The following is a 17,728-nucleotide window of genomic DNA, read 5'->3' as shown; positions in this document are numbered from 1 at the left end:
AATAAAAATAGCAATCTGTAGTGTGATGCCTACATTCATGTTATTAATGTAAGGAATGACATGTTTGTAAGACTAATAAAGATATTAATCTATATTATTCAGTATAAGCAACTCTCTATCTCGAACTCTACCAATATTTGGCATAAAAACAGTATGTTGTCTATAGTCATGTTCTATATGAGATAATACTGAGTATGTGAGTATATATATATATAAGTTATATATATATATATATATATATATTTCTTTTATAGATATCTAATATGATGGGTACAATCTAAATCAAGGGCATTCTGTATTCAGATTCAAATTAGTGACTTGAAAAATATCATTAACAATTTTTTCCTTGAAACTCTACAGGATTTCTAAAAGCAGGTTCAACAAGTGATATCCAATATCCAGTGATCCTGAGAGCAAAGGAAATTTCTTAAAATTTTAGGAATGTATTTTTATGTATACAAAGCTCATGTTTTTACCCTCGATTTTTCAAAGTTCTGTCTCTGCAAATCCTTAGTCACCTGCATTTATGTATTTAAACAACTACTCTACATACAGAGATCACTGGTCATAATTCATATTCATGATTCAGAGCACATCAAATTTTAATAGCATGCAAACTTTGTGATAATGCATGACTGATTTTTACAGGTACAATGTAAATGTGCAAATATTCTGAATCGCTAACTACCATTAGCTGATCCAGGAAAACTACCTAATGGCAAGTGGTGATAAAATATGTGAAAAATCCTATGAAATACAAAGGCAAAGAAAAAAACAAGAGATGGAAAACTATTTCTGTGGTTTTCTTAGAAGATCCAGTCTTCAAAACAAGCATATTAAAGTCTTTTTTGTTGTTGTTGTTGCTGCTATTGGTTTAAACACCAAGCCAAGAAACAGAAAATTTCAAAGCCTTAAAAGCTGTACAATTCTTTAAGCATGTGCTAAGGTTGATTTAATCGCAAATCCTTACACACCACCAGAAAGTACCTGTCCATGGTACTGAAGCTATATTTGGTCCTGTGATTTATAGATGCACAATGCTTTTTTTTTGTCTCCTGTGACCCAGTTAATCAAAATTAATGTGCAAACACAATTTTTTAAAATGTATTTTATCTTTTATGAAAACATTTATGCTAACTTAGGTTATCTAAAATTTAATAGGAAAATGAGTGAACAGCTGCTTGAGAAATTGTTTAAATAAATTGATGTTGACTGACAAAAGGTTCTGCATTTCAGATGTTTGGATCCTTTGAAGTTTGAAGTGTATGCAGCTGATTTATCATACACAGAGATCTGTTGGATGCCTTTGCTGTGTCTGGGTAGTTCTGCCATAGCACGTTTATAGAATAGCATTAGAAACCAACTACAAAACTTTTGATTAAACAAAGAGAAGTGATAAAAAACAAATGGAAGATTATTTGTAATTTTTATAGAGACATATCACTTATTAATCTTACTCATTCTTCTGTGAACCATTACTACCATCACTCTCAATAAGACTGCAACAGTTTCAAAAAGGGAAAAAAAGGTGATATGCTAAAAAGGGATTTTGGTTTTCTATAGTACCTCTCTACGGGATGATCATCAGTATGATTTTATATTCCCATTGAATTTGTCCAGGTTATCTGCAGTGGTTAAAAAATTGTTCATTCCTTTGATTTGCATGGAGCAGATGGTTTCTGATCAGAGATTAATATTAGAAAACTGGGGTCAGTTGGCAGCCAAGCAATCTCATACCAAGCTTGTCTATTATTATACATACCTAGAAGATAGTTAATCACTGCCAGCAATAGACAGGTAGATTGCTAAGAGATATTATTTTTCATGTTTCTCTGTTTGTTTGTCTGCCTGTCTCTCCCAGAAAACATCTTATCTGTCACTTAAATTAACATCACTATTATGATCAGATGATTACAATTTCATTTTTTTTTTACCCTGGGATACTTAATATTGACTTGGGGGATGAGTAATAGAGGGCAAATGGAAGAAAGATTACCACCAAAGTTAATCTTTTAACCTTCCTGTAACTATGGAAATCTTATACTTTACCAGAACAAACTTACAGGTTTTCTAACATATAATCAATTTGACAGACACAGACATGGAACATGAATTATGTGAAGTAGGTTGGCATGAGAAAAATTAGAAAGGTGATATGGGCCAAGTTACCAAGGTTTTTGAATGTCACATGAAGGACTCTTAAATTTTATTCTTCAAGTAATGGAAAGTATTCAATGAAGATTTTTTAATAAGAGAATGACATGATCTGTCATGCAATAAGCTGACTTGATAGTGCTTTGAAGAACATATCACAGAGGTCACAGACTAAAGTCAGAGTCCATTGTAATATTCAAGTTAAGAATTAAAGAGGATTTAATCTAGGGTGTTAACTTTGGTAATAAAGAAGATATATGAAATATTTAAAAGGTAGAAAAACAGAATTTAGGGGCATTTGAATATCTGAGGCATGGAAACACAGAGAAATAGACAAATTCTAGAAAGACAGAAAATTGTTGCTTCAGGTGGATATCATTTAATTATTAGTCAATAATCAAACTTAGGTCAAGTCTATGATCACACTGGTAAAATCTGTTCAGAATTTAATGAAAATTAATAACTAAAATTAGTCTACCAAAACTCTTACATGGAAATGTAGCTATGCTATTCTTCTTACAGGCAATTTCAGCATAAATCCCAACCTACTACAAGAACTATTTTATTGTCACAGCTTGAAATTTGTTTTGAATTACCTTGATAATAATACAGCCATTCATTTAGCAACAGTACTTTACGTAGTTAATGGATCTCTGAGGCCTAATTTCTAAAATCCAGTGCTACATATTTATCATAAAAGTAGAATTAGTGATGCTCTACCACAACTCAATGGCCTAGGTCTTTCTATACATGATTAAAATACAGGTAATGACATATTAACGGTGTTAACAAGATTTTCTTGATTTCAACAGTGCTGCTTAGTCAGGTCTATTTTAGGCAATAAGACTTCACCACCAAAAGGCCAACCATTAGAGAACAAGCTAGTTATTTTCAAAGACAGAATATGGAGCACATTTATCCCTACAAACTCCCACCTCTGACACATGAAACCTCAGCTTCCTACCATGCAATAATATAATTCCTAAAATGCTAATATCATATACATGGAGGTGCTGGTATACATAAATGTATGGAAAGAGTAAGCTGTAAAAAAATTTTGCATAACTCCAGAATTCTGTGGAATTCCAAACCGCTAACAGGTAGCATGGGATGTTTTGGATAAAAGAGACAATGTGGAAAAGCATTGATGTGCACAAGCCAGAAACTTCAGGATTTTGTAGGGAATATATTACTGTAAAGGGGGCCAATAGAAAATTCCAAGGGTATAAAGGTGAGAGATAAGATCTCTATTTCACATCTCTCTTGAACTCCATTTCAGGGGCAGCTTTCCTCCATCTTCCTCCTTGGGCTGGAAAAGAATAGCAGTTCTATTTGCGTTTTCATTAAATTTAACATAAAGGATTAGAAGTTTAGGAAAGTATGGCTCATAGAGCTGGCCATGATTTGTCCATGGTTACATAAATAACAAGTAGCAAAACATAGATTTGAACCCAGTACTCAAGATTCTAAATTCAGCACTCTTTCCATTATCTCACATTACTTTCACCCTTTATAAGGACCCTTTTGTCTTATTTTGCCAAACTATTGAATAAATCTCATCCTCTTGACATTAGTACTGTATAAATGTCAGGTTCTTCCTTTCATCACAATCCCCCCACCCCTTTACTTTAAAAAATCATGTCATAATTGACATATTTAGTTTCAAAACTACTGAGGGGGGGAAAGCCCAGTCATTATGCAAGGCATACACTTAACTTCCCTGGAAACCATGGTAATTATAACACAATTGTATTATCCCTTCATAAGTAGATGATTAATTCCTATCAACAAAGTCTCATGCATCTTAATGGCTTCAACCCAAGTATTGGCGCTTACTGCCACTAGAGCCACTGGTCCACTTTTCAGAAAATTCCTTTTCCATCTTTTCTTCCTACAAAGGATCTTTGGGCAACTAAATGGAGAACTACATGTAGCACAATGGAAGATCATGAGCCACCCCCAGGAGTTCTGTGGTGGTCAGCCTCTACCCAAATGAAGATTTTGTTTTTGAAAGGAGAGATGTCAGCTTTGAAATTGCTATGACACTGGGAGACATTCATTTGTATTCTTCTTCCTTTTCCCTCTCTCTCCCTACACTTTCCTCCCTCCATCCTCTTCTGCTTCTCCCTCTCCCTCTTTCTCTCCATCTCCCTACCCCCTGCTATCCTCCCTCTCTTTTTCCCTCACTCTCTCACTCTGCATGGGGTACATTTATTGTATCAGAAGGCAGAAAAAGCAAATAAGTGACTCAGAAGCACAGGGACAGATAGTTATATAGAAAGCCATATCTCATATCTTTCTTTAACACCATTTTAAATGTATAATCAATCTTTATATTCTGTCCCTGAAGAAAAGACATAATAGAATGAAGTTGTCATACAATTGCAAATTACACAGCCTCCTAAAGAATAAGATTACACCCCATTTTCATGAACAATATTGATTATTCTTGAAGGTGGACAGGAATTGTTCCTAAAAATGCTGTGTTATGTAAATAAATTTAATAAGAAAAAGAATACTCTCAGTGGATCAAATGAGGCCATAATTCATGGCATGGGTGCAATTCATTTGAAATGGAAGTGCTATTTATGAAGAATTTTTGAATAAAAGATATAATTTTGTAATTGACTAAATCTGTTTTAGTTAGTGCACAAATGGGTCCAGAGGCGAATATAATCAGAAAGATAAAAATGATTATTTCCTCCAAGGTACATAATATGAAGATCTGTAGTTAAAAGGAGATACAGAGAATAAAGGGAAGGATCTTGGAGGGAGATCTACTTAGAGGATTAATACCATTTACCTTTCCAAACAATGAGCTGAAATTTTTTACTCATCTCAAAAGAAAATTGCTACCAATAATCACATTGAGCTCTTTATAAAATTAGAAATATGAGGAAAGCTACATGTTCATGATTTTAGTCATATACCATGTGTTAATATTTCTTATTACTGTTGAAGTTTCCCTAGACCACTTATTGTCTACCGTTGAGTAATATTCAGATAATTATTAAGTGCCCACTACATACAAAGCAGAATTAAACATGATAGTGTTAAAAAGATGAATATGGCATGGTCTCTGCTTTCAAGGGGCTTCAACTCTAATAAGGAAAATAAAATTAGGATGCAAAATACTAAAATGGGAGAAGGATATGGGCCATTAGAGATATATAATAAAAGGTGTCATGGTTCAGAAAAAGAATTGGATCACATCCAGTTAAGGGAAACAGGGAAGGCAATGACATTTTCCATTGGGTAAAAGGAAGGCTGAGAGAAATTATAAAGTACCTGGCAGAATCTTGAACACTTTAGTTTTCTTTTTTTAAATTTGCATAACACGCTTGTTTTTGGATATAGCCATATAACAACCTTCTCTGCCCCCAACAAAGGAGCTAATAATCAGGGCAACTATTCCTGGTAATGTATGCAATATTCTGTCCCCCCTCCTTATCCCCAAGAATAGAAGAAGCAGCATTTTTCCTTCATTTCTTTTCTAGAAGTAAGATATAGCAGTATAATTACAGTGTTTGGCTTAATTTTAGTGTACTTTTTGTTTACATTATTGAAAGGCACTGCGAATATTATTTAATTGGTTCTGCTAATTTTATGCTCCATCTGTTAATAGAATTTTTCTACGTTTCTCTTAAATCTCATATTTGTTTTTTATAATGCAACTTTATTATATTTACATGTTCTGATTTATTTAGTTATTCCTCAGTTTATTGGTACAAATATGGTTTTAGTATTTTTTCAGTAGTTTAGTTTTACAATGTATTGAGAGATATAGATGGGACAATAAATTGGGGTATAACATGGAGGACCTTCAAGACCAGGTTGAGTTTGAAATTTAGTAGCTTATTTTGGGGAGTAATTGAAAGTGAATACTATAAAGAACTTTGAGGAGGACTTGGGTTCAAATTACTTTTCTGTTGCTTTCTTCCTATATGTTTTTGATTATTACTTAATCTCCATGGGTTTTAGGTTCTTTATCTATATGAGAGTATTGGTCTAGCTATCCTCTGAGGCCTGTCCCAGATCTGCATCTATGATCTTGTCAAGATTAACCAGAGTCTGGATAAAGAAATACAGGAAGAACAATTAGGAAGTGATTCTAATAGATCAGTTGAGAGGTAATGAGAATCTTAATTTGAAGGGTGACAGTTAAAGGAAAAAGGACAAGTGGGACAAGGGACATTCATCAGGGGTTAAAAATTATAAGATGGAAAACTGAAAGTTGTGGTTAAAGGAAAAGGGGGTATCATTAATGAATGTATTATGAAAAATTGAGTGGATTTTCATCGTTTGAAAATTTTGGGAGAAACATATTAATCACCTAATTTTAATTCAGTGCACATTTTCCAACTCCTCAATGATTAGAGGGAAAAATATACCACAGAATTACTTGCTTATTCTATCTTTAAGAGCTGCTCACATACAAAACTGACAATCATACAATTTGTGGTTCAAGAGTGAGTGAGACAGTCCCTTAGACAGGCAGGGCTCTGAATTATAAGTTTACTAGTTTTCTCTCTGCTCTGCTCTGCTAGTCTGCTAGAGTGATGCAGTTTGCAGTGCCCAATTTAGCATTCAGAGCCTGTAACCTTCTATGTGGCCAATTGGGAAGTCTGTTTGATCATCTGTTATCAGACAGAATGTGTTTCTGCAATAGGAAACATATAAAGTTTCTTTTGTAGTAAACCTTTCAGGGTTTTATGCCACATGCACAAGAATGCTTCTTATATTTTCTCTAGGTATTTAATGTACCATAAGATTACATTTTACTTTTTTATTAACTTTATGAGAAAAGAAAAATTGGGTTCTTAGAATCCCTGTTGACAATTACTGATAAATGTTTAGGAAGCATTTGTGTGGGCAGGTGTTTTTCACTCCCAGCAAGAGACCTCTCTTTCCAAAGATTATCTACCAATCATGCTTTATATCATGAACACTGTGTATTTTAATCAGCACCTGACCATAAGCTCAGGGTTGTAAGTTTTCTAGTAAAATGTAAGTAAAAGAAAAATCAGGATTCTGGTCTAAAGAAAATTTAGTATAAGCAATATAAAGGATGGGTTTAGAACATGTGGATTTAAAAAAAATATAGCATTTACTTAGCTATCAAATAAATAGAGTAAAAACATTTACCATCTGTTAAGAACATGGACTTAATTTTCTTTATTATGTAGTTAATCTTTTTTCCCTGGACTGGGTTTCCCTATCTTTTTAGTCTAGAAGTTTAGCAGTTACTCATGGGAGAGATTCCACTCCTAGGCACAGAAGTTTTAACCTACTCTGGCCCAGGCTGGTTTAATCTACCTTAGGCAATCTAGTGGTCCTCTACTCCCAAGGACTTACTACTATATTGGTACCAGACAGTACAAACAGACACTCAATCAACTTTAGCCCACCCTAGCTCAGAACTTCCAAATGAATTTATCCATTGGCCTCAATTTCCCTGGTTACATGGGATTACAATAATATACACCACAGCTAGCTACAAGAGCTAATCTTAAAAGTAAGGATTAATATTTGTTACAGCAACAACATTATTCAGCAAGTCAAATAACTTTAGCTATTGGGTGTTTTTCAGCAAAAAACAAACAATCTCTTTGAAAAACAAAACCAAAGTAATATTATTTGATATAGCGCAAATCCACTAACTGGTTTCCCATGAAATCATTCTGTTTATTAAGTGGGAGCTCTTTCCAGGTTATTAAAGCTATTTATTCATTCATTCATTCATTCATTTATTCATTTAGCAAAGGATAAAGTTTTTCCTGAGTCCCTGCATGCTCAGTATATATCTGGCACCATAAATGACACAAAACATGATGTTTCAGTTCTTCCCCTCTAACAGTCTAGTTAGAAAGATAATATGAACACATGAAATGGGAATGAAACAATAGATTATTAAGTGACATACTGAAGGGTATAGATTTATAAGGATTCAAATCGAAAAAGGAAATAAATAGAGCTAAAGTAGTTATGGAAGTTTTGGTGGAAGTTGTATGGTCTAAGTCAAGTTTTGAAAGCTAGGAAGTTTGAGAGAAGTTAGAGGTGGGAAACTAGAGTTATTTAAAGATAGTAATGTCATAGAAATAGCTTACATTTACGCAGGTTTTTAAGGTTTGCAAAATGTTTTACATATATTCTCATTTTATCTTCACAATAACCTTATGAGCTAAGTAAAATAGGGATTATTTCCCCATTTTATAGATAAGGAAACTGAGAGAAGTTGAATAGCTTTCCATACGCCATCCTGGCAAGGCAGTAAACAATAGTGTTTGGCATATAACCAAGTTCTTTTAATTCAAAATACAGCATTGTTTCTGAGGAGAGAATGAGAGAGGTTATGACTTGTCCATAAGCTGATGAAGGTGGGCTCTAATGAACTCTGGATCTATGAACCAATGAGCCTTTACCACCTTGTATAGACGAAGTGGCAAAAATAGGAATCCCCAAGAAAATATATCACTGGAAAGAGAGTAGAAAGTCAGGAAGGATTACAAAATGTCAGAAAAATATTATTAAACATTGTATATATATATATATATATAATTGAAAAAAATAATTAAGAAAATAGATAGAGTATTCTGAATAGTGTAAAAGAATCTGAGGAGCATCTCTAGCCTATTGGTCTTATAAAAATATGGATAAAAATCACAAAAGTTGAAAAAATATCAAGTTTTTATGTATACTAGCAAAGCCAGCACACATATCAGTGCTATCAGAGATCCACTAAAGTGTTAAAATATTTTGTGATACAGAGTCATATTATGAGTGGAGGGCTGTTATACAGATAGAAGAATTTATATTTAATATAATAAGAAATAAGGAACCACTGGAGATATGTGAGCAGGATAGTTACCTAATTGAAGCCATATTAGGAGAATTAGTTTTGTACCAATAAGAGACAGATTTAGATTTAGTGCTGGAATGGAACAAAGAGTTTTTGTAGTACAACTCCTTTATTATACAGAGGAGGAAACTGAGGCCCAGAGAGGCCATGCAATTTTCCCCACTGTTTTTGTACAGGCAGAAAGCAGAGTTGGGATTCTAATGATAGTTACAGCATACTTCCCAGTGGGTTACATGAGAGAAAATACAGTTGAACACCCAGAAGTAATTTGATGTGTTCTACCCAGCATGGTAGTATGGGACTGAAAAGAAAGGGTTGAATAAGATGGAAAATCTGCAGAATTTAGAGATTGGCTGGATGTGAGGATGAAAAAGGAGACATTAACAATGTTCTGTGGTAGAAGAAAAATGCTCAAAATAGGAAAGAATGAAGGAAAAGAAAAAAAAAAGGAAAATGCTTATCTTGGAGCTAATTCTTGTCTCTATTCTTGTTCTGAAATGGCTTAGGTGATGGTCATTGATACAGATGAATGGATCATTTTGGCAAATGTTGCAATTTAACAGGTACCCAGAGAAAGATTTTAATTTAGGCAAATTAACTTTCCCGAGAAATAACAAAATGATATTTCACATTAGAAGACTGTGTGGGAAAAAAAGCCTTTCATTTGGAGTCAGTGGACCTGAGTTCAAATCCTGTCTCTGATATTTACAAACTGTGTGATCATGATCAAGTCACAACCCTCCAGATTTTCCCTCCTATAAAATGAAAGTGTTAAACTAGAGGGCTTGGTGAGACCCCTTACAGCTATGGACCTCAGATCTTATGATTCACTAAGTTTTTAGAGTGTCTCATTTAGAAAGGGCGTTTGAGATTTGCAATAAACGAAAGACTTCAACTTGACTTTGTATTTGATCCCTGAAGATAATTCTGAATACGATTGCTTTGCTAAGACACTTAGGAAAAGTAGAATGGCAAAAGAATAATGGTTCCTGAGACTCCTTTCAAGGGAAAGAGCATCTGATGGTACATATCAGCTGTTTTATTTCAGGGACATCCTTTCTGGTTCCATAGTCAATGGGGCAAAAATAAACTTAATGACTATTAATTACTCAAAAAGTAGGCTTCTATACCAACTTCTCTTGACTAAAGCACACATAGAGATCTTGAAAAGAGAATTTTAAGATTTCTGTTTGTTTGTTCAATTTCCACGTAGGCTGCACATTTCTTCTACTTATCCTCTTTTGTTTTTGTTTTTAATTTCCTCCTCAAAAAACCCTAGTATTTTTAAAAACAAAAGATCATATTTAGAACATTTTAGTTTGTCTTTTTTGTTACATATCAAAATGATGCAAACTTTCTATAAACATTTCATCAGCTATTTGTGAAGAAGAGAGGTGGTTAGGATGTGCCGCAATCCCATTTATAACACCTTATCCTCTTCATGAAATACATAACACTCCCACTGGATCACTGTAATGGTCTATTTCATATCTAGCACTATTGATTCAACCTTAGGGTTATCTCTGTTGCTTTCAATAGGAGACCAAGGGGAAGAGAAAATAGTATCTCTAAAAGGCACCCAAAGGAGGCAGACTATTGCTATTTAATATCATGGCTATGATCAGCCTTCTTCCTCAGTCAATACAAAGCTTGATGGAATGATTTTGCTTAAAGAATTTCTGCATGTCTAAATTCAGCCAGCTATTATTTCCATCTTATCTGATGCCATCCATCTCTCCCTCCTCTCCTGGAGAGTTGGAGCCATTTGTAATTTTATATAACAAGATCCATCATTTTTTGTTCTCTGAAGGCTCTATGATCTTCCTAATTCATTACTCCAAATGATCCCTCTTTATCCACTAGTTTAATGATAATATTCCAATAACCTGCCATTTCTAGTTACATCTCAATTTCCCCTTTCTCCTATTTCCAATCTATGATACTTCTTTAGAAAAATATGGTATCAAGGTATACACACTAACTGGTCTTTCAATTTTCTAAAGTTGGTCTATGTAACCACAAGCTGCTAATTTCCAACTTTTCTTTTTAAATTGCCTTATAAAATGGTGGCTCTGGAAGCAATTTATCTACTGTATCTAGAGAATTTGTTTCTGTAAACATGCTTTACTCTAAACATCTTTTTTTAAAGCTGACTTTTTTAGAGCCAGAAATGTAGCAGTTATGAATTATTCTTGCCCTCAGAACTTTGCTTGATTGCTCAAGAGTGAATTAATATGCATTTGAGAGCTAGAAGGAAAAAAAGAAATTTCTTAACTTTTTCAAAGACACTTTTATTAGCTTCTCTCTTCATTCATATGAATCAGATTTTCCCCATATCTCAGTTACTCTGTATTGAAATAAAATCACAAGCAAACATCATGTACTTCAGGAAATGTACTGTGATGTAAAAGCCTCACCTTGGAATCAAACAGACCAGTGTTGAAGATCTGTTTTCATGGGATTTATGATCTAATGAAGGAAAACAACAAATACATTAGTAAGTACTAGAGAGTAGACTATGCTACGGACAAAGTAAAGGACAAGATTTTGGGTTAAGTGAATTCTATGATTTCTCATGTGAGATAATACAAATTACTTTTAGCTTTTTAGTTCAGGCAAGGTTTCATGGAAGAGTTGGCACCTTATCTGGACAATGAAAGAAGAGGCAGTTATCCTCTGACAGAGTTATATAGGATTATAGATTTAGAACAAATATGCCATGGATAGTCAAAACCTCCTCATTTTTCAGATGTTAAAAGAGACTCACAGAGATTCATGGAAATACTACCTGTCAGAGTGGTCATATCCTCATAGATTAATGATTTAGCACAAGAAGAGAGCTCAGAGGTTATTGAGACTATTGCTACCACTTCATTTTATGATTATGGAAACAGATACAATGACTTATTCAAACTCTTCTGATTCCAGGTTTAGCATCCTGATTCCAAATACACTTAAAAACAATGTTTTTGAGTGCCTTCTAGTCAAGGAAGGGAAGCTCATTAAAAACAAAACAAAACAAAACTGAGGATGACAGAATTAGGATTAATAATTGTGTATTTCTACTTGTCATACTTATAATTAAACATGCTTTCTTCTATAGGATTTCAGTTAGTTGAGAGTTAAATCACTGAGGATCACATCACCTCTCACAGTTCGCTAACCAAGATGGACAACAGATGAAGAGCTTTATTAGTCAGAGATTTGTAGACAGTAATCTATTAAACTAGTGACTGTGTAGGCTGCTTGTCTCCTACCTCAGGATTTTTATTTGGTGCAGATTTTATCCTCAATCCTTCAACTGGGATCTCGAATTTTTGTCTTTTGAGAATTTATTTATTTATTTTTCCATGCTTATGTATTCTCCCAAATAGAGAGAGATCTCCTTGAATGAAGAGATTTTGTCTTTTAATTTTTTGTTTCCCCACTGACATAAGACGTCATGTAGGAGGTGCTCAAAAACATTTGCTAACTTTAGATACAAAGGATTTGACTGAATCACTACCATTTTACCAATTCAGGAACTTCTTTCCAAATGTTCTTTTAAAAAAATAAATCATTTTCTTAAAAATCTATGGGGAAATGTATATGTCTGGTGAGAAAAATCTTGTTATTTAAGACCAGGTACATTCTGGGTTTGCAGTTATTAGTTCTAGAGTTTGGGGTTTTTTTGTACATAAATACCTAGTTATCTTGGTTCTGATAATTTTATTGATATTCATCTTGAAAATTCACTCCTAAAATTTCATATACCACCAGCTTCAGGGTTCCATTTTCAACTCTGAGATAAGGATTAGAATTTAAAAGAACATCTTATTCTGAAAAAAAAGTGCCTGGTTGAGCTGAAATGTATATATGCTCTTGTGGTATAGTGGAAATAGCAGTAGGCTGGTCATTAGAAGACCCAAGTACAAATCCTGTCTTTGCTACTTACTAGAGAAAGTTAGGAGGCCCGACAGAAAAAGCATTTAACTTGGACAAAGGGGTGAGAGTGAGAGGTGAGTTTGAATCAAGCTTGAGTCCACAGCTGAGTGAGCCTGGGCAAGCCACTAAATCTCTGTCTGCTTCAGTTTCTTCATCTAAAAAATGGATGAAATCTACTTCCCAGGGTTGTTATGAGGATCAAATGAGATAATATTTGTAAAGTACAATGCAAATGACAGGTATTATTACTTTATGATATGTTGGGAGCATTATTTATCTTTTTGAGACTCTATATTTTCATTCATCATACAATGTATAAGTACCTATTATACTCAAAATACTAGGTGAAGTGCTAAGGATACAAAGACAAAAATGAAAAACATAGTCTCTGCCCTCTAAGGGTTTATAGGGGAGACAAAGAATAGTTGGACATATAAATAGAAGATAATGTCAGGAGGGAGACAACACTAACAATTTAGGGGAGGGATATCTGGAAAGCTATCCACATGATGTAGAAGTCCAACAGGTAAGGTCAGGAGGTAAATGTAGGGAGGAGGTAAATATTAGGCATTGGGGAAAATTTGTGGACCACTTTGGCTGCCATATTGGGAGCAAAAAAGGGAGTCATGTCTATTGTTCACAAAAGTGGGTTGGGTCCAGAGTATGAAGGGTTTATAATGTTAGGTTGAAGAATTTGCATTTTATATTAGCAGTAACAAGAAACTAATGAAGATTATTGATCAGGCGATGGCAGATGGATTGGATAGGAGAGAATAGAAGAAGCTGAGAGTCCAATTAGGAGACTGTTGCTTTAGTCTACTTGATAAGCAATCAGTGTCTGAATTAGGGTAAATAAAGGCTGTATGAATAGAAAAGAAAGGGAATAGATGTATGAGATTCTGGGGAGCTAGTATTTACAAGACTTCACAACTGACTGGATATGGGAGGTGAGGGCAAAAAAACCATAAAGACAGATCATGAACCTGAGTCACTGGAATGATATTGGTAATCTCAACAAAAATAGGGGAATTGAGTTTTAGAAGGGAAATGTTTTTCATTTTTGTTTCTTTAAAACCTTTACTTTGTATTTTAGAATTGATACTAAGTATTGGTTCCCACACAGAAGAGCAATAAGGGCTAGGCAATGGGAATTAAGTGACTTGCCCAGGATCACATAGTGAAGCAGTGGCTGAGATCAGATGTGAATCCAGGACCTCTGGTCTCCAGGCCTTGCTCCCTGTCTACTGAAGCACCTAGCTGCCACTAAATGTATTCCTTTTTATGTATGTTAAATTGGTGAAGCCAGTGGAATATCATAGAGAGATGTCCAGCAAGAATCTTTGATGATGACGAGTTCAGGAAGGAGATTATTACTGAATTATAGCGTTTGAAGTCACTTGCATATAGGTGATATATAGACCTACAGAAATTAATGAGAACAATGAGAGAACATAGAAAGAAAATGGGAAAGTTTTAAATCTATAAAATGAGAATGTCAAGTCTACTTGATTTCTGGGATTCTTTTCGGTTCTAAATCTTGTGAAATAATTTTCCTAAACACAAAATTCTATTACAAATAAAAGAACTAGTTCTTTATCTATAAAAGTTCATTACAAATTTTACTTTTAATCCCCAACCAATCACACATTCACTTCACTTTATGCTTTCCATTCCTACACTGAAAACATACCATGTATTTTTTAAAAAGAAGTAAATCCTATGAAAACCAACCTCAGTCATTGTCCATGACTATAATTGGGCATATACAAGATTGATAGTCCTGAAATATTTTCAAAATAATTAAAATAATGGACAATGATTAGTCAGACTGAAATTTCCAAGTTTTCTGTTGAAGGTAGTATGGGAAAATAGGTTCTTTAATGCACTGTTGGTGGAGCTATGAACTAGTTCAACCATTCTGGAGAATAATTTGGAGCTACAGCCAAAGGGCTATAAGACTTTGCATACTCTTTGACCCTGCAATGATGCTACTAGGTCTATACTTCAAGGAAATCAATGAAAAAGGAAAAGGACCCATATTCAAAAATATTTATAGCAGTTCTTTTTGTGGTAGCAAAGAATTGGAAATAGAGGGAATGCCCATCAATTGTTGAATGGCTAAACAAGTTATGGTATAAGAATGGGATAGAATACTATTGTACTATAATAAATTATGAAGGGGATGGTTTTAGAAAAAACTGGAGAAAATTTATGTGAGCTGATGAAAACTGGAGAGAGCAGAGCCAGAAGAACAACGTATACACTAACAGCAATACTGTAATGATCATCAATTATGAAGGTCTTAACTATTCTGATCATTCAAATGATCCACCACAATTCCAAAGGTTTCATGATGAAAAATACTTTCCTCCTCCAGGGAGAGAACTGATAAAGAGTAGATTGCAATATTTTTTTCCTTTATTTTTCTTATTCTCCCCACCCTTAACATGGCTAATGAGAAAATGTTTTGTATGCTGACATATATGTATAATCAGCATCATTATATTCTGTGTTCTTAGTGCATATGGGAGAGGTGAATGGAGGGAAATAAGTTGGAACTGAAAAGAAAAGGCAAACAAAAATAAATAAATAATTTAGATTAGAATTTATAACTTATATGTAATATAATTATAATAATATAAACTATAATTTAATCAATAAAAATTAAAAACTGAAAAATTTCCATTTTAGCCTTCATCATGTTTACCTGTCCCTGCCTTTTTCAGTCATGATAATGCTAACATTCTGGTTATGTTAGCTAAAGAATTGGCTAATAGTGCTAGCTGACTAACAGTCCTAGAAACCTTAGTATAGCAACTTCTAAAATTAAGGGAAATAGTAATTATATTAACTTTGCACTTATACTAAAACCTGGTGATTGAATTAATTACTTCTTAATATTCTCTTCTTTTACTGTCTTGTGCTTGAGCATCATACTTCATACAAAGTAAACAAATATAAAGTCTGGTGTTTTTTTTTTAGAATAATTGAATGTAATAAAAAACAGAAGTAAACTAAATGCACAACAATGGGACACTAGTTAAAAAAATATGGTGCATTAATTTAATGGAGTACTGTAATGTATGTAAAACCAACAAGTTAAGGAATACAAAGGAATCTGGAAAGGTCTGGATAAAATGAAAAGCTATAGACAAGAAGACAATACTCAAATAATGAAGCATATTTATTAATGACTGTCTGATGAGGAAAAGTAAATGAGAATGAATGGACCAAGAATTCTGATGGAAACTTAGAGCGAGGGACTGAAACCATGTTATGATATTTTATGTGTTGAATTTAATTAACTTAAATGTAAATAATCACTAAGAAAGAATGGTTGTTTATACTGATATTCAACGTTTAGCTTAAAAAATAAAATATTTAAAGAGCAAATCAAGAGATTCATTTTCTTTTGTTGCTGAAGATGTGGATAAAGATATAAATTTTTTTTTATAGTATTCATGACAAAACTACTTCAGTCTTTGGCTCCATTTAGAAGCCTGGCTGATAAGGAATGACTATCAACTCAATATTAAGAATTAAAACTAGACCAAATGCTGGCTATAGATTTCGTTTTCTTGACCAATATCTTTCCAAATCTCTTGGGCAACTGATCTGTCCATCTCAGATCAGGGTCAGCATAAATGATAGGCAAGTTTGTGGGGCTAAACATGGCCATGACCTGAATGAAAGTCAAGTCTGAAGAGTCATGGCCTCTTTAGACAGTTGCGTGCAGGTGGTACAAATGAGGTTGAGCATGACTTTAAAATAAGCAGACAGTCATTACTAATTCATTTGGAATTCACTATAATAATGCTAATTATGATCCACTAATATAGTATTACTGAGGATGCAAGATGCACTTCTGCAGGAAACTCACTGTAATTCAGCAATTAACATGCTATTACTGTAATGCACAGTTAACCATTATTGTTATTATTTTTAAAACGGAATTTCAAACATAATGGCTATGTCTGGTTGGTAGGTATTCTGTGAAATGATGTTGAAAGTGGATTTTTTAGGGGGAAAGGGTGAAATTTACATCTCAAAAAGGCACCAGGCTTAGCTTCTGATCACTAGGACTAACAAAGATAGTTTCTAGGAGAGAAGTGGGCATAAATATGTTTTTGTATTAATCCAATTACATTATTAACATTTCCTTACTTCGTTTTCTCTATATGGCTAATTCTGTAACTGTTGAAATGATATGCCAATTTTTCCTTCAGTCATTCCTGACTCAGGCATGTTAGCCAAATTTTGCATTTAAGAGAAAGTTAAAAGTCCCTGTAATGATGGAACTCAATTTTTACTCTATTTGGTCCAGTAAGGGGAAGACTCTAAGACAGTGATGGTGAACCTATGGCATGGGTATCAAAGATGGCACACAGAGTATGTTCTGCGGGCATGCAGCCACCCTCCCTTAGGGCCCTCCCCTCCAATTTTGTTACCAGAAAGGCAGAGGGACTCGAGCAGAGCTGCTTCCCTCCCCCCTGCACCATGCCTGACAACATTTTTTCTTTGACATTTGACAACATGCCCTGCCCTTCTGCCCAGCAGTCAATGGAAGCACACAGGAGGTTGGGGGGCAGCTCACAGGTGGCAGAGCTGAAGGGGAGCAGAGAACTTGGGCCACTCCATTCCCCTTCTCTACACTTGTTGAGGACATTCCTCACTTGACCCGCTTCTCTGCCCTGCAACCCAATGGGAGAGCTTCCTCTCTCCCCTGTGTGGGGTAACGGTGGGGTAAGGCATGACCAGCATTTGGTGTGGGGAAGGGGCACATCACTCCAT

This window comes from Gracilinanus agilis, chromosome 2, assembly GCF_016433145.1.
Source record: "Gracilinanus agilis isolate LMUSP501 chromosome 2, AgileGrace, whole genome shotgun sequence".
NCBI lineage: Eukaryota > Metazoa > Chordata > Mammalia > Didelphimorphia > Didelphidae > Gracilinanus > Gracilinanus agilis.
This window is presented reverse-complemented; position numbering follows the sequence as displayed.